The sequence below is a fragment of the Archocentrus centrarchus genome, chromosome 9 (genome assembly GCF_007364275.1).
Source record: "Archocentrus centrarchus isolate MPI-CPG fArcCen1 chromosome 9, fArcCen1, whole genome shotgun sequence".
Classification (NCBI taxonomy): domain Eukaryota; kingdom Metazoa; phylum Chordata; class Actinopteri; order Cichliformes; family Cichlidae; genus Archocentrus; species Archocentrus centrarchus.
The window spans coordinates 26,262,905-26,286,807 of NC_044354.1; the positions used below are offsets into that span (position 1 = coordinate 26,262,905).

The 23,903-nt window shown below is 40.2% G+C and overlaps 1 long non-coding RNA gene across 2 annotated transcripts; it reads right to left on the minus strand.

Annotated features, from left to right (window-relative positions):
* Positions 1 to 12,708: 12,708 nt before the first annotated feature.
* Positions 12,709 to 16,969, minus strand: LOC115786309 (uncharacterized). Of its 2 annotated transcripts, none has more exons than XR_004020410.1 (3): positions 16,575 to 16,969; positions 14,845 to 14,991; positions 12,709 to 12,856 (listed from the first exon to the last, which is right to left on the minus strand). It is a non-coding gene; the product is annotated as an uncharacterized LOC115786309 (long non-coding RNA). The 2 variants fall into 2 exon arrangements; XR_004020409.1 differs by having other exon boundaries at positions 14,839 to 14,991.
* Positions 16,970 to 23,903: the final 6,934 nt, after the last annotated feature.

Here is a 23,903-nt window from a genome sequence, read left to right on the forward strand (position 1 = left end):
AGGCCTCACCAAACACACTGTTTACACTTAGCTCAAATCTACAGTGCCCAGCTACTTTAGAAAATGAGTAACCTTTTTTTAACCACTTATCTAATGTACAGTCCCCACAGTCAGAGGGTGAGAGGCGGGCACACTGAATGGTCCATCTCAGAGCTAACACAGACAGACTGACAAACAAACACTTCACAATCACATCTACACCAAATTCAGAGCCCCTTTTAAACGTTAAGTCACACATTATTGACCAGTTTTTCCAACATTCCCTTTTTCATTAGGAACAAAGAGGCGCGGGGCTAACCAAATGTCTTAGACAGGCCTCTGGGAAATCACACAGCAGAGCATGGAGGTTTAACACATTGTTGATTCTAGTCTTTTTCTGATGTGCTGACATGATGAAAAATATATCACAGCATCGTCCTTGTCAGTGCTGACTCTCAGTTTTACTTTGAGGTGATCACATTCACATCCAACCAAGAAGAACTTTTGGCCTTTCAAATGCAAACCCACCCTAAACGGTACAAAACTACAATTTCTACTGCTACCCAAGTTTTTCTTTTAAACTCTAAATGGCTTTAAAGTTGAAAGTCAGCATTTTATCATTAGTTAATTATGATATATTTGAAGTCCAGTGTGCAGAAATATGTAACTAACTACACAGTGTGTGGAAAAAATATCTGACCTGGTGTCTCTGATCACATGGGAGTGAAAAGTGTACTTTAAAAAGACACATGCATCTGAAAGGACAGCAAGTAGTGGTATAGCACTTTTCAGACACAGCCATGTTCGTCAGTCTGGGTTATACACTGTACTGCTGTTTCCATCATGCTTTTGCTACTAAAAAAGGAGAAAAAAAAAAGTGTTTATCTTTTGTGTGTGTGTGTGTGTGTGTGTGTGTGTGTTTTCAGTGCGAGTACTCCACTAAAGTGACTGTGTATCTGTTACTGCCTCCTACTTTTAACTTGCATTTGTGCAGTTACATTTAATGTGCAACAGGTGTTTCTAATCTGTGCTTTTGTCCAAAAAAAGAAAAAGGTGTCAATTTTGATGTCTGCTAAAGTAAAAGAATAATTGTAGGATTATTTACAAGTGACAACGTGGGGTTTGTGCTCAATAAAAGCAACAAAATGTAAAATAAATGAGTGTTTTCTTTTGTCTCCAGATCACACAACATCTGTTGTGAAAGGATAAGTGGAAACAATGGGATGGTACTAATATATATATATATATATATATATATATATATATATATATATATATATATATATATATATATATATATATATATATATATATATATATATATATATATATACAGGGGTTGGACAATGAAACTGAAACACCTGTCATTTTAGTGTGGGAGGTTTCATGGCTAAATTGGACCAGCCTGGTGGCCAGTCTTCATTAATTGCACATTGCACCAGTAAGAGCAGAGTGTGAAGGTTCAATTAGCAGGGTAAGAGCAGAGTTTTGCTCAAAATATTGCAATGCACACAACATTATGGGTGACATACCAGAGTTCAAAAGAGGACAAATTGTTGGTGCATGTCTTGCTGGCGCACCTGTGACCAAGACAGCAAGTCTTTGTGATGTATCAAGAGCCACAGTATCCAGGGTAATGTCAGCATACCACCAAGAAGGACGAACCACATCCAACAGGATTAACTGTGGACGCAAGAGGAAGCTGTCTGAAAGGGATGTTCGGGTGCTAACCCGGATTGTATCCATAAAACATAAAACCACGGCTGCCCAAATCACGGCAGAATTAAATGTGCACCTCAACTCCTGTTTCCACCAAAACTGTCCGTCGGGAGCTCTACAGGGTCAATATAGACGGCCGGGCTGCTATAGCCAAACCTTTGGTCACTCGTGCCAGTGCCAAACGTCGGTTTCAATGGTGCAAGGAGCGCAAATCTTGGGCTGTGGACAATGTGAAACATGTATTGTTCTCTGATGAGTCTACCTTTACTGTTTTGCCCACATCCGGGAGAGTTACGGTGTGGAGAAGCCCCAAAGAAGCGTACCACCCAGACTGTTGCATGCCCAGAGTGAAGCATGGGGGTGGATCAGTGATGGTTTGAGCTGCCATATCATGGCATTCCCTTGGCCCAATACTTGTGCTAGATGGGCGTGTCACTGCCAAGGACTACCGGACCATTCTGGAGGACCATCCAATGGTTCAAACATTGTATCCTGAAGGCAGTGCCGTTTATCAGGATGACAATGCACCAATACACACAGCAAGACTGGTGAAAGATTGGTTTGATGAACATGAAAGTGAAGTTGAACATCTCCCATGGCCCGCACAGTCATCAGATCTAAATATTATTGAGCCACTTTGGGGTGTTTGGAGGAGCGAGTCAGGAAATGTTTTCCTCCACCAGCATCACATCGTGACCTGCCCACTATCCTGCAAGAAGAATGGCTTAAAATCCCTCTGACCACTGTGCAGGACTTGTATATGTCATTCCCAAGACGAATTGACGCTGTATTGGCCACAAAAGGAGGCCCTACACCATACTAATAAATTACTGTGGTCTAAAACCAGGTGTTTCAGTTTCATTGTCCAACCCCTGTATATAAATATATATATATATATATATATATATATATATATATATATATATATGAGAGCACACAGACAAGGCACAGGCTCAGTGTGCTGTTGATATCAGTTAAAAACATGTCAGGTCCGGCACCGGACCTTCAGCCAGAGCACACTGCATGCATAACAAATCCCAGCTGGTGCTGAAGCTGGGATTTGTTATGCATGGGACTGAACCTTTGGTCACTATCGATACCAAGAGATTCCCTGTTATGCATCTGTGGCTACAACATTAAAATTGGATCTTGTATGATGCATCATGAATGGGGATATATTTTTACAAACCTAGAATTACCTTTTTTTGGTTACTTACAACTACACTGGCATTCAAACCTTTTAGATCATTAGTTTAGCACAGAAAAATAGGAGTAGTAGTGAGCAGCTAGCATTTGTTTTTCTGTTAATGGCTTTTCCATTTGTGGATACCAAATTTAGAAACATTTTGTTAAAAAGGGGTGATCATGATCCTAGTACTTACACCTGGTCACTGGTGACATGGTTAATGTTAAGAGGTTAAACCCAGGTCTAGACCAGACCATGCTGGGAGATTATTTTAGCCAAATATTTCTTTTGTATTTAATAATCTTTCAAAATTTTGTTGGTATTATTCATAGACAGTATAAATGCAGATGTGGACGTAGCTTTCAGGTCAGAAAAATGAAGCCAGTGCTGAAGTGCTTTGTGCCTGCATTCCTTTTAATGACCACCAGATGGTGATAGCTGTGGTTGCAAAAAGACGACCCTTCTAAACACTTTCCTCATTTCAGATAACATTGAATAAAACAATTATTTATATTTTGTAAATTTTGGTGTACTGTGTTTCAAAGTAGAGGATCATTGATAGAGCCAGCAGGTCCATCCAGGTTTTTTTTGTTTTTTTTAACCAAGATGGCAACGATCAAACTGTTAATCAAGTCTTTAAAACAGGACTGCATGGTGCTATGTCTACCTTTACTGTCTTTGGTGTTATTAATAAATGATTACTGGCATGGTGGTTAGCACTGTTGCCTCACAGTGAGAAGGCCTGGGTTCAAATCCACCTTGACCTGGGCCTTTCTGTGTGGACTTTGCATGTTCTCCCCATGTTTGCATGGGTGTTCTCCGTAGTTCTTCAGTTTCCTCCCACAGTCCAAAGTCATGCAGTTAGTGGGGTTAGGTTAATTAGTGGTTCCTAATTGATCATAAGTGTGAATGATTATTTGTCTCTCTGTGTTAGCCCTGTGACAGGCTGGCTGGTGACCTGTACAGGGTGTACCCTTCTTCTCGCCCTATGACAGCTGGGATAAACTCCAACCCCCCTGCAACCCTGAGAAGAATAATGAATGATGACAATCACATGTGCACACGCAGCTGCTTCAAGATCTTGATCACTGCCACACCTTCCAAGGCAGCAACTTATCAAATACATTCCCACACTCATGAGAGAATGACACTGAGGACATGGGAACCATGACAATTTCTGTATTTATATTATTGTGGTTTCTAATATTGTAGTTTAAGTGTACACCTTTCACAGGTGATGTGGCAGACTGGTTTTGAGAGCTGTGCAAATAGTGATGACAACCTCAGTTTCCCCTTGAGTAATGAAATGGTAAGAAGCATTGTTTCCACTAGCTGCTACCACATCCTCCCATCACTGTTCCTCTTCATCACCACTACACTTACTGGATTGCCATTTTTGCCATCAGCAGCTACTTAAGGACTGGGCAGCCTTTTCATCAATCATCAGTTTTCAATAAACAGTTTTTCTGCTAGGGATTTTTAATCAACTGCAACTTGGGGTGTGCTGACAGTAAGCACTTATAACGTGCCCAAAGACAATTGTCCACCCTCACCCATTAGCCTGGTTCACACAGGTCTGAATGATCCAGACCTAAGCACACATCAGTTTATCTCAGCATCCAACTCCTCTTTGAGCACATGTGCTTGCTTTCATGCACTCTTGAAAAGCACTCTTGCAGAGTAAGATAAGGATGATGATTTTATGCATTTTGTGGCTTAATTGGGTATAAATTGTTGTCACTGAGAAGCATTGAAGGTTTGTGTTTGGAGTCCCACTGAGACACACCTACCTTTTCAAGTGGGCCAGGGCATAGTTCACTTGAGCATGTCCAGGCATTTGTTGTTTACAGTAACTAAGGTAACAAGCTGCATTAACCACAGAGGCATCAGAGTGGTGTCAGAGTGTTATTGATCTTTTCAAAGTCTCAGCGTTCTCCTGTTTCTCCAAATCTGTTGAGGTTTCACTGAAGAACTCAAATGCAGGATAAGGTCAAAAAGTGAACCAGTTAACAGAAAGTTCAAGATGAATAACATGAACATCACAGGTGAGTATGACAACTACAACTTTTCACAACTTTTAGTGTTTTTAGACAAGCTCACAGGCAGCAACTGTACTCAGGTAAGTGTCTTTAGGCGGGTTACTAAACAGGAATCAGAGTTTTTTTCTCTTTCTCCAGAGCCAATTAATCTGGGAACAAAGTTTGAGCTTCTTTATGTAAGTAATCTAACAGGTATCTAGTTTCTTCTCTTTTTCTCCAGGGCAAAGCTCCACTGCTGAAAGTTTTAGGGCAGGTGACTAGTGATGGCAGGTGGGGTGAGAGTGGGTGGTGCACATTTGGAGATATGTTTTTAGCAGGCTTTCCAACAAAGGTAAGTACAAAACTGACAATACTTAAGCAAAGTTAAGTAGTTAAGAGTTACAAGTTCTGAGCTATATTACTGCAAGTGCAGAGACCACTACAAAAAAACTGGCTAGTGATACCCACACCTGCACCCACAGTGGAGAGAGAGCGAGAGAAAGCTGGTCCACACCTGCAGGACAAGGGGGACTGTGACAATATCTCATAACAACTCTGCTAAGAAAATGTCTTTGCTCATAACTGTTTTGCAACATTTAAAAACTTTATGATTTAATGTTCATTCTAAATTATGTTAAGTCATAATTGATTTTGAAATTAATTAAAATGCATCGCAAGGCAGAAAAAAATGCATTCAAATAACTAAAACAGGCAGAGCATTTTACACAACTGAAGATGTGGTTTAGAAATGTCATTTTTAAAACATGCGACGAATGGTCATTTAAAGACCTGAATTATTATGTGGTAACTTGTTAAAATCAGCTTTGTATAGAGTGGTTCTGTTCTGTATTATTTTCAGGGTAGCAAAGCCTGTAACAACTGAATGTGGCGCAACAGCCTGAAGCTCATTAAGCAACAGTGAGGGATGTTTATTGCAGGTTTTTATGGACTGAAATGATGTTCACACACAGATACAGAAACAGTCTTCTCTGACCGCTGCCTCTGGTCTGGGAGAAACTCCAGTCATACGAGAAAATCACAACCGTCTGATTTTTCATTAAAGCTCGTAATTATCACGTCTGCGCTGCACTGCATCTGCTTCCTGTCATTTTCCAAACCAATGAAGGGAGAATCGGTGAGCAAACATCTACAGTCCATCAGTATAACCACAAACTCCCGGCAGCACCATCTGTGCTTATTTTTTGTTATTCTTATTATTACTGCATATAAAACATTCTGCTGTAAAGGTGTGGACATTTTTTAAAACTAAATATCTTTTAATATTGATGCTGAAGAGAAACATCCATCCATCCACTTATCCTGTTCAGGGTCGTGGGAGGGCTGGAGCCTATCCCAGCTGACATAGGGCGAGAGGCAGGGTACACCCTGAACAGGTCGCCAGCCTGTCGCAGGGCCAACACAGAGAGACAGACAACATCCACACCTATGGGCAATTTAGAGTTTCCAGTTAACCTAACCCCAGTAAGTGCATGTCTTTGGACTGTGGGAGATAACTGGAAAAAACCCACACAGACATGGGGAGAACATGCAAACTCCACACAAAGAGAGAGGGAGTGACCTGGTCCAAGGTGGAATTGAACTCAGGCCTTGATAGTCTAATTGTGAGGCAGCAGTGCTAACCACTGTTCCACCATGCTGTCCCTGAAGAGAACCAATACTACTTAAATGGCTTTCATCAATATTTTGATCAGATTATAATGCAGACTTATCAAGTGCCACTGGATTGATATAGATGGTAAATATTGGACATAAGAACTTTATCACACTGAGTCATGGACAGTATTATCTAAAGCATAGTGCGGGTTGTATGGCAAAGTTATTTTAGGCAGCCACATCATTATAGAAATATTCACTATAGTATGCCCAATTTTCTTGACATCTGTCACTACCACAAGGGAACACCAAGCTCAGCACAGCAGGAAGTTTACAGTAACAATAATACATTTACAGAGTACTGCACTGAATTAACACTGTAACCCTAAAACATTGTCAGAGTGAAAAAAGAACAGATGAAAGCCAAAGCAGGAGCGCAAGCCTAAAAACCAAAGAATCAGACATCAGTACAGCAGATCTGCAGATACTGTTTTTGGGAGGTTTAAAGTATGCAGTCATCTTCTTTCTAAAACTGCCACCTTTTATAAACTGCTCAACATAAAGTTGCCTCTGTTTACTTAGGTTTATTTAATATCCTCTGAATTACCCTTTTAGACCAGGGTAACGTGTAGTTTCTAATAAAAAAGTGAACTGTAAGTTTTTTAGGAATCCATGCAGTCATGTGAAACGATGAATACTCTCCATGAATCAGTAGCTTTTAGAACCACCTCTAGCAGCAATAACTTGTGGTAATTGTTTTCTGGATGACCTTATCGGTCTCTCACATCGTCATGGAGGAATTTTGTCCCACTCTTTACAATGTTGCTTCATTCATTTACCCACAGCACTTTTAATGTCCCTCGGCAGCATTTCAATCTGGTTACAATCACTGCAACGCCTTGATTCTTCTTTTTCAGCCATTCAGACAGATGACCTCATATCTGACTCCAGAATAGAGTTCACAGTGAAATCAATGACTCACAGGACTGCACAAAGTCCTGTGAAAACTTTCTTTTTCACATGACTGTAATTGCACTTCTCTGAGACCATCTAAAGGGAGACGCCTGAGGCAAAAGTTGAAAACACTCAGAGATGCAAGAAAATGAAAGTTGGAAAGGCTCAACACGAAATACTCAAGGACAGATCAAGGTCCAGAAAACAGTCTGGCAAAAGGTTTCATACACAGAAAATCAGTCAGTATGAAAGCAAACAAACTCAGCTGAAAGATGGCTGAGACAAACTACAGGAAAACAATCAAAAATTGACAACACTGAGAGAACACTGGAAGTTTAAGACTGGAACGCTCAATACAAGTTACAAAGACAACCTGACAGACATGCAGGAACAAAAAAAAAAAAAGCTAAATATACTGTACCCCTACTGAACTGTACAGGTAAGTATACTTTTCCTAATAAGGGGGATATTTCTGTGTTTGGAGACAATCAGTCAGACACACATACACAATACACCCAATCCCTACGGAGCCTCCTGTGGGTGGTGGGCCTACCGGAGGGTGCGCCCATGTCTCCTCTTTGCACTGTGCCCGGCCATGCCCCATGGGCTAAGGCTGGGCCACCAGGCGCTCTCCCTTGAGCTCCCTCCCCAGGCCTGGATCCAGGGTGGGGACCCTTAGTGTGTCTGCCCTAAGGGTCATTGGAATCGCTCTTCGTCTGGCTCCTCAACCAGGACCTTTTGCTGGACAGTTTAACTGGAGGTCATATGCTTTATTTAATGCTTGCAAATGCTAACAGCGATAATCAATGAAAATGTATCCAAGTACACAAAAGTCATCCAAGCATTAATTCCTACTCATGACCCCCTGGTATTTTGTGAATCATGCTGGATGAAAGACAAACTGAAACCCAGTTGTCCTCAGTTTTTACAGGCATCTTGTAAAGGAGGAAAACAGGTCTTTTCAGGAACTTGTGGCTGCCTCTCAGAACACCCTCTCACAATAGTGGCTCTGGCCTGAGTCAGAGGAGTCATGCTTACTCCAGAAAACCCAGTTTATTTTAAGACTTTCACTTAATCACCTCATGCTTGAGTTACCAATCAGATCAAGAATTGTGACAATGGGTGACAAGTGCATGATCGCCTACGTAGTTGTTACCATGGTTAAGTAAATGGTTGGCTTAAGGCCACATTATTATGGTCCTACTGACCTGCTGACTAAACAGTTATGGTAAACTACTGAATGACCATGTTTGAAAATATGTAAAGAAAACAGCTGTAAATGAAAATTACAAACATTCACGATCTTATAGAACAGCATAAAAGTATGAACTGTATGAAAATGTAGAAAAAACAAATTCTTACATTTATTCAATACATACACTGCAGAACTATTTAGTTTCTCATTTGCTTCTCTTTGTGACTTGCCACAAATGTGTTTATAATGAACATATCCCTGCAATTGATTTATTTAAAGTCCTGCTGTCTCATTAGATGGGGTAAAACTCACTCACTCACTCACGCGAACGTGGGTGAAAATACAATAAAGAAAAACAAAGTTTGTTTGAAAGTTGAAAGTTAAGTTGGCTGCCTTTCGTTCCTCGAATAACAAAAAGGGGAAAACTCAGAAAAAAGACACAGACAGCATATTTGTAAAAGCAAATATGGTAATTTGGTACAACAATGCTTTTGGATCATGATTCTGTTTGCGAAAACTGCCAGACATGACGGGGGGGGGGGGACAAGACAGGGGAAGCAAAAGGCCCAGGACCATGACAGACTCTTTGCTAAGTTGTCTGATATGTGTAGACACAACATGGGCTCATTGCTGGAGTTAGGCACTTTTTTTATGCTTGAATGATTCATAGGTCAGTGTTAGTGGTTCAATTAAAAACATTCTTCAATTAAAATTCAATTACAATTCAATTAAAAACAGTTCTTGTGCCTGACCTTTTTCAGGTCAGGCACAAGAACTGGACAGAAAATGGGTGAAAAAGCAGCCAATGTCCAAAGAAACACTTTGAAAGACCTTCAGAAAACCTGGATGAACTATTGTTCAAGACCACTTTAAAAATGGCAACAAAGTATGGCTCCTTGGAAACAAAGGAGCTCCTTTTGCACATTGTAGTTGTAGAGTTGCTTCAATAAAGTGAACTGGCTCCAGTACAAACTGCTAAATGTTCATATTTAACATGCTGAGTTTAGTTTGATACATAAAATGTTAATAACAGTGAGCTTTATGAGGTCCTAAAATGAACATTTATAAGCTTGAAATGTTAACACAACATATAATGTGTGTGTGTGTGTGTGTGTAATGAGTTTTGTGAGTTGCTTCAAGCAATCACCCTGTTAGCATTGTTGGCACTACAAAAAACACTCCTCTTGCAATTGTGTTATGACATTAAACTTCCATCCATCCAGTCACTTCCACTTATCCTGTTCAGGGTCGGTGGAACCTATACCTGCTGACATAGGGCAAGAGGCAGGGTGCACACTGTACAGGTCACCAGCCTGTCACAGGGCCAACACAGACAACCATCCACGCTCACACCTATGGGTAATTTAGAGCGGCCAATTAACCTAACCCCAGTAAGGGCATGTATATGGACTGTGGGAGGAAACCTGAGTACGCGGTTTAAACCCACGCAGACACGGGGAGAACATACAAACTCCACACAGAGAGAGAGAGAGAGAGGCGCTCAGGCCAAGGTAGAATCGAACCCAGGCCTCCCAGATGGTATTCTAACTGTAAGACAGCAGTGCTAACCACTGCGCCACCGTGCTGCCCGCATGATACTTCCTTTACACAAAATAATTTTTGCAGAAGCAACAACAGCCACATTTAACATTAGCATTAAAAGTTACATTTACACACTGTTAGCTGAATGCTGCTGCTCATTGCTGAGCGGGGCGATAACAGGTCTGTGTATTTTGCCAGCTAGGATCTCAGATTTGATTAAGTTACTTGTGCAACCAAAGAAATACACATTGTTTCTGGCATATTGTGCTGAAGCCAAACATTTGTGCAGACTTGGAATATATTAATTTACAGAGGGCGGCTGAATGACAGCATGTCCTCACGAGACTAGACTTACAAATGTGGGTTGTATATGCATCCAGTTCCATTTCTTGCATGAACATTTGCTCGGACCCACTTGAAAATGAGATGAAACATCTCAAGGGCTTTTCCCAGGCAGGATATGTTTATTTATGGCTGTGCATTAACTCCAGGTAAGTTAATGCCCTTGAGTGACTGCATGTGCTTTCTGACTGGCGTAGGTGAGAGCTCAAGCAAGTGGTAGAGAGCTGAGCAGAGTATCATATCATTTTACTTCACCGTCAGCAGCATTGCAGAACAGCCCACTGAGGACAGAAACACATTCTAGTCAGGATACGCACACATTGTGCCACCCTAGAGAGTCATGATAATACATATTCAAATCTGCAGATTTTTCAGGTTGATAGTGAGAGTTTTATTGCATATCAGCCTGGAAATGCACTCCACCTTCAACACGGTGGAATCTCTAACCGTGGGAGAGCTGGAGCCTATGCCAGCTGTCATAGGGCGAGATGCAGGGTACACCCTGTAATTAACAGATATACCTATTGAAGAAAACTGAGAACGGGTCATTTTACTTGGTTTCTGCGTGTTTGTTCATCGCCCACATGACGAACAGTGACATATCAGTTACTATCTATTAATTTTCCTCAAATTCATTTAAAAATGTGGATTGCATCCCTTCAGGGTCAAATCCAGTTCCAGTCGATGAAGCTCTTAGAAATCATTACTGGATCAGTGCACAGGTAACAGTTAAATATGCAGCCTTCAGCCTCCAGCACATCACTTCTGACCTTCTGCTCATATTCACCAAACCCATAGATGTTCAAACCACAGTAGTCAGCAACTCATCACTGGAGATGCATTCCTATACCTCTTTAGACAACAGCTTTTCACATATGATAAGATAAGATAAGATAGTGTTTATTTGTCACATACGAAGTTATACACAGTACAATGCACAGTGACATGTATTTTGTACCTGCAACCATATATACACACACATATAAATAAGAATAAAAATAAAAATAAGTAATTCACACTATACACTATACACACTTTACATGGAATTATAGAATATTATAATATTTACATTATGCAATAATAGTCCAGTTTAGGGCTCAAAGTTGAGCAGACGGATGGCTTGTGGGTAAAAACTCTTCTTCAACCTTTCAGTCTTAGTCCTCTGGCAGCGGTAACGCCGGCCTGATGGGAGCAGGGAGAAGAGAGAGTGTCCGGGGTGGCTGGGCTGTTTTAGGATCTTCATGGCCCTCAGCCTGCACTGCTTGGTGTAAATGTCCTGCAGGTTGGGGAGGGTGGTTCTGATGGTGCGTTCAGCTGAACGGACCACCCTTTTTAGGGCCATGAAGTCCTGCTTGGTGCAGTTTCCCATCCAGGTGGTGATGCTCCCACGCATGATGCTCTCAATGGTGCAGATGTAAAAGTTCCTGAGCAACTTGAGTGGAAGCTTGAAGTCTCTCAGCTGCCTGAGGAGGTAGAGACGCTGTCTGGCCTTCTTCACAGTGATGTTAATGTGATGAGTCCAGAACAGGTCCTGTGAGATGGTCACTCCCAGGTATTTGAAAGTGTCCACTCTTTCCACCTCAGCACCACTGATGACAAGTGGATGGTAGTCCCTCTGCTGCTTCCTGCTGAAGTCCACAATCAGTTCCTTTGTTTTGCTGACGTTGAGCAGGAGGTGGTTCTCCCAGCACCAGTTCTCCAGGCGGGAGACCTCTCTCCTGTAGGGTGTCTCCTCATTGTGGGAGATCAGTCCCACAACAGCAGTGTCATCAACAAACTTGATGATGACACTGGACTCTGACATGGCCACGCAGTCATGGGTGTACAGTGAGTACAGCAGAGGGCTGAGCACACAGCCTTGGGGGGATCCGGTGTTGAGGGTGAGGGAGGATGAGGTGAGGTGACCCACTCGTACCACCTGTGGTCTGCTGGTCAGGAAGCTGTGAACCCAGCTGCACAGGGATGGGCCCAGGCCCAGGTCCAGCAGCTTAGAGACCAGCCTGGAGGGAACTATGGTGTTGAATGCTGAGCTGTAATCTACAAACAGCACTCTCACATAGTTCCCCTTACTGGTGTCTATGTGCGGAAGGGTCTTGTGGAGGAGGAAGGATATGGCGTCATCTGTGGATCTGTCTGGCCGGTATGCGAACTGTAGTGGGTCGAGGGTGGTGGGCAGTGAGGAGGTGATGAATGTCTTGATGAGTCTCTCAAAACATTTCATCACCACAGAGGTGAGTGCTATATGGCAGTCATCCTGGTTTGTTTCCTGTGAAAGGCGCATAATGTCTCAGGTATGATCTCAGGTACCTGTGGAAAAAGTCCCGTAAAAGAAAGTTACAATTTTTCGCTGTCAATTAAACAAAGTGAATCATGAACTGCAGGTCTTGTGGGTCAATAATTAAATTTACACCAAGACAGGACATCAAAGTGCCCACAAATATTTTAAAGATTTATTTGTTCAATGGCTTTTTTATTGTAAATCTTTTATTTTGTTTATCAGCCTGAGAAAGTGATCTTACAATTTTAATATGCCACTAATTTACTGAGTGGATTCAATCCACCAAAAGTGAACCTGTTTTAATGCCCCTAGAGTTTATCACCAAATTACTTCAAGCAGATCACTAATATGAAGCTTCTGTCTGTCTGAGTGTGTAAGCTGGCCTTCATTGCATGTGTGTTTGGAACGTCTGCATGTAACAAAAATCTATTTCAGCAGATTTGTCTTTAGAGTTTATTCAAACTAATCAGATAAAAATAAAAACCAAGTAATGCTCTAAAATCAATATTTGATACAGACTTTAAGTCAGCACTGATGGGAAAGGAAAAACATATTCTAAAGCTCACACCAGTCTATAATTAGACACAATAGAACCCTAAATGGCTTATGTGTACATGTGTTACCGCTATGGAGTAAAATAAAAACAAAAACAAAACAATAAAGACCTACCAGACATATGCAAAAAGGTGTGACTCAAAGGAACCTTAATACGTTGCCTGTGAGATTCAGGCAGTTAAACTGCTTTAGGAAAAAGTAAAGGATATAATTCAAAAGGAAAATCATTAAAAAAAAAAAAAAAAAAAAAAAGAAAGAAAAAAACTGTAAAAAGACCCAAATTTTTCATGGGTCTTTGCACACCTCAGAGTGCTGACCACACTCTTCTGACCCTGGTTTAGCTGGGCTTTGTCATCTTGCTTCACTTTTACTGATACCTTGGACGAGCCCAGGGATTTTAAACTCATTTGACCACGCTGACTCTAAATGACCAGATTGGTGAAAAACCCTTTCCTGTTACAGTAAAAACATTTTTAACTTTACATTTGAACCCTACAATATCTCAATATAAAAAAAATGAAGCGCAACCCTACATCTCAGTTTTTCTCCATGATAAAGAAATGCTTTTTCAGTTATTTTAGGAAGTTCATTTGTATAACTCTTCGAGCTTAAATTGCAACAAGTAAATGTGTACAATCATTGCCAAAGTTCTAGTAACTCATTCCCCAAATTGCCCTGTTATTATGTAACAGAAAGTTTTATTCATCCCCACAAAATTTCATTTTTATGAATTTATTCATATTTCTTTGGGCACATTGTAAAAACAAAAATTTCTATGCACGATTCAGTTAAAAAAAAAAAAAAAAAAAAAAAGAACTCTGTATTATTTGTTCTATAACTGTCTTATTTTTTTCTAGTATTAATGGCCTTTGGTAAGGTCTTTATCTTTGGGACAAGTAGCAAACTTTATGACAATATAGCTTAGGCTCCAAAATTTATACCCTCCTTTGAGTTTTCCAAAGACACCCAGTAAGTCAATTTTGAGCCTTTTTTCCGGGCCCTCGAGCCTTATGTTTGACATTCCTGAACCAGCCATTTATTTTCACTCTTTTTGTCAATATTGGAAAAATAAAAATAAAGAAAATAAAATAAGCATTCCAAATGATAATTGTTCCCTTTTTTTTCTAATTCTTCAGTGTTCTTTCAACAACAGCATTAATATTTGTGATACAGTTCATCCCTGAGGAGTGAGTGCTGCTCTGTTGTTTTATCCTTGCTCACTGAACCAAATTCCCAAAATCCTGTGAGTTATGTGTGGTTTAAACACAGATCACATACACTTTGCTTTTGATGGAGTGTTCAGCATTATTCTAATATTTTCTCACTGAATAATTCCAACAGTTCAGATTAAGGATGCTTAGAATAGATAAACGTTTAACTGTTTTTCTATGTATCACAATGTGTTCATCATAAACATGCACATGACCATCAGATTGTAAGCACAAAACATACTCACACACACCCCAGACTGTCCAATTTCACAGCCGCTCACTTCCGGCCTTTGCGGTCTTCGGGGGCCGCGAGGGACCCGATCTGCGTAGGACGGGTCCATCAAAGGATGCGGCCCCTGAATTTGGACACAGCTCTGTTGTTTCTCCTCTTAGCCCTCCTGCCAAATTAGAGGAAAAAACAATTAGTGTTACAAGAAACAAAAGCCGATTATACTCCTGAGACCACAAAATCCTGGCCCTCTTTAGGGGTCCCATAGTTATGGTAAACTACAATCCATGCACAATAGACAAATATGAAAGTGATTATGAGTCAGACTACTAAAAATAGCATAACTGGAACAGAAACATTGCAATCAGTGTTTTTTTCCTGCAGTTCCTTGACCTTTGACCAGTAATGTGTTTTGATTCTTCACTGAGACCTGTGACTGAGCGTGCTTAAGGCCTAACACTCCCCACGTCAAAGAGGTCTCCTGTTGATGACCCTCCTCCTGGGCTCAGACTTTACTCGCTCAGTCAGCACGCTCAGTCACAGCTTTCTTGTGGAGTGCCTCAGGGGTCCATTCTGGGCCCAATTCTTTTCTCATTGTATATGTTGCCTCTAGGGTCGATTTTTAGGAAACATAATATTTGTTTCCACTGTTTTGCTGATGACATCCAGGTGTATATGCCCATCAAACTGAACAGCAGAGATCCATGGGAACCCCTGCTGAAATGTCTCAGTGACATTAAGTCCTGGATGAGAAACAATTTCCTAAATCTTAATGAAAGCAAAACCGAGGTCATATGCTTTGGTAAATTTGACCCCTCAAGCTACTCCTCTGGCACTCCGAGTCATTTGGCTCCTCACTGTCGTGATGCTGTGAAAAATCTGGGTGTCATTTTAGATAGTAGTTTTAAAATGGAGAAGCAAGTAAGTGCTGTTACCAAAATCAGTTTTTACCAACTCAGAGTTATTGCCAAGGTAAAACCTTATCTCCCACAGCAGGACCTGGAAAAAGTTATTCATGCTTTTATTACTTCCCGCCTGGACTACTGTAATTCTCTGTACTTTGGCATAGATCAATCATCTGTGCGCCGCCTGCAGGTAGTCCAGAATGCGGCAGCTCGTCTTTTAACCGGTTTAAAAAAGCACGAACACATTACCCCAGTCCTGTCATCCCTTCACTGGCTCCCTGTCCGTTTTAGAATCGATTTTAAGATTTTATTGCTTACTTTTAAAGCCTTAAACGGACTGGCACCTTTGTATCTGTCTGAGCTGCTTCACTGTCACACCCCTGTAAGAGCTCTGAGGTCATCGAACCAGCTGCTCTTACAGAGGCCTAAAACCAGACTAAAACAGAGAGGTGATCGAGCTTTTGCAGCAGCAGCACCAAAGCTATGGAACGATCTACCTCTCCATATCCGCACAGCTCAGACGATACAAACATTTAAATCTCTATTAAAAACACATTTCTTTTCCTTGGCATTTGGCTGCAGTGCTACCTCCTTTTAGATGATTGTTTTATGGTATTTTTATGGTACTTGTTTTAAACGTTTTAATTTTTAATTTTCTTATGTTATTTATGGTTCTTAATGTTTTTATTTATTTATTTTTATTTTATTATTTTATTTATTTATTTATATATTTTTATTTTTATTTAGTATAGTCCTTGGGGTTACAGATCTTGTACAGCACTTTGGTCAACGTCGTTGTTTTAAATGTGCTTTATAAATAAACTTGACTTGACTTGACTTGACTTACTCAGAGGTCATGGGTCCAGGAACTTACACTTCACCTGTTGGGCCTTCTTACTGAGCGTCATGTGGAACCAGGAGCCTTTTTCTTGAGTCTTAGAGCTGTCAGTCTGTTCAGGTGAGCTTGATATGATTCTTCTCACCTTGAACTGGACCAGGTTTTCTTATTGAGCCACCCCTGATGTTGTTTGATCAGACTCCTGCTGCAATGAGACTGAGACATTCATTAGTTTCATTCTTTTTTTAAACACTAATCTATGAATAATCTATAGATAATCCCTCTTTTGACACATAAAAATTATATTTCAATAATTTAGCATATCCTTAAAAGGGCAAAGTGGAATATAATATCTCCCCGGGTTTCCTTTCTTGGAGTAGACTAGAATAGAGTATCTTTATTGTCAAAACGTGCAACGAGATTGCATTGACACATTTTCAAAATTAATTAAAAAAAAAAAAAAAAAAGAAATCAGCGATCTCCTTCATTAAGATCAATCAAAACATGGTTAAAAACAAATCTACCAAATAGATAAATGTAATTTTAAAAAAATGCTTTTCTTTAAGCAAATGCAACTGTGAATGCTTTTAGCTGAGAAATTGGGGAACAGATGCTCAAATAAACTGGAATGCCTCTGTAGCTACTTTCCCACCACTGAGGAGCTGGTTCGCGTGCCAGTGCTCGTGCTGTTCCCAATGAACCAGCGAAACACTTAAAAACGGGCCCGCGTTCCCACCGCGTTTCTGTGAACTGCTATTTAAAGTATGAGTGTGGGCGGGTCCTCGTCTGGACATGAAAGCCGAAGCGCACAAACGTGGGAGAACACGCTCCCATTTCTTGTGCTGCAAATACGTTTTACGGTCCAAACCAAACTACTGCAGCATCTGTGTGCAGCACAGAGGAAAACACAGACAGCGATTAGAGCAAGACGGCAAGTACACATTTTGTGTCCTTTTATCTGTGATATGAACTGATACAGAGGAGCAAGTTCAGCCTTAGAGCCCAACCTAATTCACAGCCGTGAAAATCGCTTCGCTTTTCTCATGTAATACACATGTAATATGGTAGAAAACTTGATGTTGATTATTGATTATGAAGATTGAAAGTTGACAACAAATTAAGTTAAAAAAAAAAAAAAAAATCACAAAACCTATACTGAGATTGCTGGAGTCCTCACAGATAAAGTAAAGATTTAAAAACAATACATCAAACACTTTGCTGCATTAATTGTAAATTCCTTCCTTCAGTGAATGCTTCGATGTATTGTTTTCCTTCAATAACAACCCCTCACAAAACTATAACCAGGCATTATTTATTCTAAAAGATTTTCAATTCTCTATATTTTGCTCTATAGCAGAGTGGCAGCTCAAAGCTTGACACTTTAACCTTCATCCCTTATGTCCCCTAGACCAGCTGTAGCTGTCCACAGCCACTGTTTTGTTTCTTCTAATCTTTTCAAGGTTAAAGTCAAACATGGAGCTCTTATAGCACTTATTCATGAGTGAAAGCAATGGCCTTTAGTAAATATATTAACAGTCCGCTGCAGAAAATTCCTCAATCTAAGATGCTTAAGGCAGTAACCTGTCCTACAGGCTCATTCTAAGAAATTAAATAAAAACAAGCACTTTGACATCACCTATTGCTATTGTTGTAACTGGCATTAATCACATTTAGTCTGAAGGTATCAGAGTTGTGACAAAATGAGGATGCTGAGTCTACAACCTGCAGATTTATCTCTTGGCTCCAACTCTTTGTTTTATTTATCATGCTTCGCATTCCCATATATGCCAATTTCAGTGGTTTTAATTCAGATTTCAACATCTTTCAAGCCTTCAAGCAAATTGTCAACAACAATTTACATGCTTGGTTTTGATGCACTTGATGCACCCATGCATTTCAGGGCAAAATCCACAAAACCAAAGTATTCCGTGGATTCTCAACACAAATAATATGCTGATGTGTTCACAAATTAAAAATAAGCAGTTCAATGATCATTCATAGTTCATTGCATTTTATGTCAGCTTCAACATATTATTCACGCTATCTAACAATGATTGCTCAAAAATAAGCAGTAGCCCACCGGTTTACACAGTCTTTTCAATGACACACAACTTTATTGCTGATTTTGCATCCGTGCCTCAAAACTTTCACATTATTATTATCTTCCAGCTCAAATGCTTAATAAGCAGAGCATCCACACATACTCACACACACACACACACACACACACACACACACACACACACACACACACACACACACACACACACACACAAGTGCCTCTTCTCGCACACATATATCACACATGAACGCACATACTCATACCTCACACACCACATGGTAAAGAACTTCAGAACAGCTGATATAATTTTCTCATGTACTTAAACTCAACTGCTAAGCAAAGGACCAAACGCCACCATCCATTTTCCAAAGCATTCTATTAACAAATGTTCTGATATCACTGACTGGAATAATCAACAGACTCCATCATCTGTCAGCTCTGCACTCATGTCTCTCTCTCTCTCTCTGAGACACACACACATGAACACACACCAAAGCTAAAATATTGCAAAAACAACTGATATAACCGCTGGAAAATTATCCTATTCATTTAAACTTTACTCCTATTTAAACAACAAATGACACCATACTTTTGCATATTAATTCATCTCAAAATATTTTGTCCTTATTTTCTATTTCTCTCCCTCTCTTTCTCTCATATTCTGACCCACACACATACCAACACAGATACAAAGCGCACACACAGCAAGTCTACGCACACAAGCATAGCACAAATACAGACACAGAATGACAAACATTTATCAATTCATCTCTAGAGATTATTGTTATAAACTGTTTTTTTTGGGTTTTTTTTGTGTGATCTGATCTGATCTTTACTCTTTTAGTGGGTGCAGGGTGTTTGTGCTGATTTGCTTTGTTTGGTTTTTTTCAAATGTGGTGCATTATGGCAAAACATCTGTACTTTGATTTCATCTATCCAAAGTACTAATATTTGCATGGAAACATTCTTACCCTGCTCAAAAAATGAGTACACACCCAAAATTACCATCAGATTAATGAAACATGCGTACCGGCCTATTTTGTTCTCACCACCGTGTGTATGTTAGTAAAACAGAATCATTTGGAGCCAACAGCCTTGTGCAATCTCCATTCAGTTTGCATAATATCTGCATATTGGTTATATCTTGCATATATCTTAAACTAGATTTAAAAAAAAAAAAAAAAAAAAAAAAAAAGTCTAAATACTAAATATCATTCGTAACTTATCCAAAAGGGAACATTTTAATCAATCCTCATAATCTTTGGGCTCAGTCTTTAGATAGATTTGGTCAGCAGTGATGGTATAGTTACATTCATTCCAACAGTCAGCATGCCGATTGCCTGATCTCTGCACTTTTTCTATCAGACTACCACTCGAACCACATGGACCTGGCAATGTGGCCTGAAATGAATTACTACTAATCTTTGTCATTACTCTTCATTGTTTTGCTCTCTTTATTTTTTAATAATTTCGAGACCTACTACCCTGGAGGAATCTGATAATTCAGGTTAAGTTTAAAATATACTAAGAGGTATTAAAATCTCAACAAGTACTGATGTAAATTTTTTAATAAATAAAAAATAAATATAGTAAAACAAGAGTAAATGAAAACGAGATGAGTAACTTATTTCATTTATTCATGCTAACTAATGACAGTTTCTGAATAGTATATAGTTTTATTTTACAATAATGCAAAGTAAAACGAAGAATATTTTTTGTCTTTTGCAAAGTGAAGTTTTTTTTGGGGGTGGGGGGTTGCTGGGAAATGACAGGATTTACGTGTAAAGACAGGAGCATTCAGCAACAAGGAAGCAAAAACTGGATCATGGATGCGCTCAAAGTCAGGGAAATATGATGAGCTGGTGAACTTAAGTAAAAAAAATAAAGTCCTTTGCAGATCATAACTCAGTCTCAGCGTTGACAGATCAAACATAAACATACCTCAGTGTGATGACACATTCAGAGGATGACTTTGCTGATTTAAATCTCTACATTTCTGCTAAATTTCTTTCTTCAGTGTAGAAATCACAGGGAAAAGGCCAACTAAGAACCTCCTGGAGAATACATTTAACTTGACACAATGTAACCGAGATGCAGCTGCCTGTAACTGTTTTTCAAAATCAGCTGCTAATAACTCAACCAGCATCATGTTATGGCCAAAATATAATCAGCTGTCTGCCAGAACTGGGGCTCAAACTGAAATAACAACTGGACTGGGGAGATCCACTTTAATCTGATAGATGCTCCAAGATTTGAATTTGGAGAACAGAAACTGGCTGTGTTAGCTCAACTTTACCTGCAGTCAGTCCTAACTAAACCACCTAACCTGTCTGTATGAGGGCTGGATCCCGTCCGAGGGCCAGAAATGAGTGACAGGGTAGGCAGGATCAGCTGACTTGAAGGCGAATTTGCCCCTTAGTCTTTTGATGAATAAAGTTTTGTGAAAAAAGAACATATAAAAAAAAAAAAAAGTCTGATGTCATTTCTGGGTACAAATGTTCCTATATCCACAGGTCTCTGTAAGAGCGTATGTAGGCTGCCATGAACATATGACAGACTGCTACTTCCGCTGTACAGTTTTATACTTCTGGTTACCCAAAGTCAGAGCCAGAGTTAATGACAAAATTGTGTTATTTTGTGCTGTAACGGGCGGCTTGATTAGTTGGAACATGAGCTCGGGTTCAACTTGTGCTGTTGTCGATTGTCACTACATCAGTCTGTACATTTTTTTCAAATAATTTTATTCTGTAAATTTGTTCTTTTTCCCCAAAATTATACTACCCAGTTGCACATCCTATTACTGTATTTTTTCCTTATGTTTTAAGTTTTCCTTTAATGTACAGCCTCTTATTTTTTTTACGTTATTTTATTTATACTGTGACACTACAGCATACAGCCTACACAAAGCTTTAACAATGCGTGGCTTCCACATATAAACACGTAGCAGTTAGCAAGATGACAGCTGCGTGTCTCCCCGATCACAGCCTTTGGCCAGTCCAGTGTTTCTGTGTCAGTGATCTGAACATTCTGATATCCAGATAAGTGATATACCTTCCACAGAATAGCTGCCGCATGACTACATGATTTCCCTAAACGGGCGATACAGGAACAGCTGACTGTCTCCACCACTGTCTTTCCCTTAGCATGACCCATGCTAAGTGCTTAGCTTGGACAATGCTCTGGTTCGGCTCTACAGCTGCTTTAAGGTAAATAACGTTGCCTTGTTCCATTGCTTTATTGATTTTATTGCTTTGAAGGTAATCTGGTGCTCTTATATTTACGCGATTACTCGCCATCAACACCTTCGGAAAAAACAAGGTAATGGATAATGTCGATGTAGCTGACTTCAGTGGGAAGTGACGGGTGAGGCACTGTTACTGAATTGTCCTCGCTGCTTTTTAAAACATTCCTGCAATGTATCCACCTCCGACGTGGTATCATTTACGCCAGGTAAAAGATACTGCAGTGTCAAAATGTTTAAATGAACGGCAAATATGTAAGCCCGCAACCGTAAACAACAGCGCAAACGTTAGTAAAATACCGTCTTCCGCTATGAATTAGGGGTAATGGCGCGAAGTCAGAATTACTGTTCACTATTGAAGATGACTGCAACATACCTTATCAACTGCAGCCATTTCCACTTCTCTTTCTTATCGATAAAATGACAGCTGAGTGTGTTGTTTTCGAGTCGGATCGGTTAAAACAAGCAGGGACACAGGATTGCGGCATATTGATCACGTGACAGTTTGGACCCGGAAATGGAAATTACGTCATCGCTTAATAAACGGTTAGCGCTGCATAGCAACCGTTGCTATGTGTGGACACTATGTGGGGGCGGGGACAATGGAATAGACCGGTCACTTGACGTGTGATGGAACGTGCTTTGATGACGTAGCATCAAGCCCAAGAAGGTTTAAGCAGACCCACTCTTATCGTTTCACCTCATTTCTGTTTTCAACAAACACTAGAAGTCCATTTGGACAACCTTCAAACTCCAATTAGGACAGTAAAACGGTAAAGATGAAAGGAGAAAATAATTCAAAACAAAAAGATGACCACGGCATGAAGGAAGTGATCGCAGAACGTGTTCATTCTGTAGTCGCAGCCTTCTTTAACTGTTTAAAACCGGAACAATGGAAAGCCTTGAAATCAGGAAACCCCGACCATGCCACAAAATATATTCTGGCAGAGTTCATTGTTGACCTGATAGACATTTTGTCCAAACACATCCAGAGCACATCTGAAAGTGCAAACGCTGCTGTGTTAGCGGCAGGTGTGTCTTCTGAAATGAGCACGGTGCTCCCTCTGGCGTTTGCAGAAGTGTTGGAAGTTGAGGCTGTGAAACGCTCACGGAGCATAGACAGCCTGGCTAAGTTAATAGGTAAAGAGGTTATGCTGAGCGTTCAGGCTTCTTTCAGCAGCAGCAGCAGCAGCAGCAGCAGTTCAAGTTCTGAGGATTCATGTAGCCGTGTGGTTCCTCCTAAAAGGCTCAATAATATGATCACTCTTGCCTCGAGAGCGATTAAAGGTTTCATCCGCAACATGGACTATCCCTGCGGGTGTCGGCTGCAGAATCAGGAGTCTGAGGAATCAGATGAGGAAATAAAAGGGGGACAAGACAACAACTTAGAGGAAATACACGTGGAGGAAGATCCCAAAAAAGACATAATAGGCTCTGAGGACAGTAATACTGCATCTTTGAAAACTGTCCAACATATCATGGAGAAGGCTACCACTGACCTTACAATGCCGCTTTTGGATCAAGTGACAGATCCACAATACAAAAAGGTGCTGTCAGACTCAATTAAAGAGTCTGAGAAACTTTCAGTGGAAATCACTGATTCTATTAAGGAGGAAATTCAACATTCCCAACAGATCGGTGATAAGAAATTCCAGCCATTGCTGCAAGAAACTGGAATAAAAATTAAAACATTTTTTGCAAAACAATTTGCAAAAATAACAATTCTTTGTTCTGCAGCTAAACTCAGGGCCAAATTCTTGGGGGAAAATGGAATTGGTAGCAGTGAGTCACTGGAGAGGGTTGTTGAAAGTGTTGACTCTATGCTTCAAAATGAGAGACATCATAATGGAGATACGGTGACTGAACTTGAAAGTTTGACATCTATTTCAGTGAACAGATCTCCATCATTCACAGAGAAGCTTACAGGCCTCTTTGAAAATGCTTCACAATCCGATCAACAAAAAAGGCCGAAAGCCTCTCCTGAAGATATTAAAACAAAAGTAGCCAATTTCTTTGCGTTCATGAGGTGGTGGAT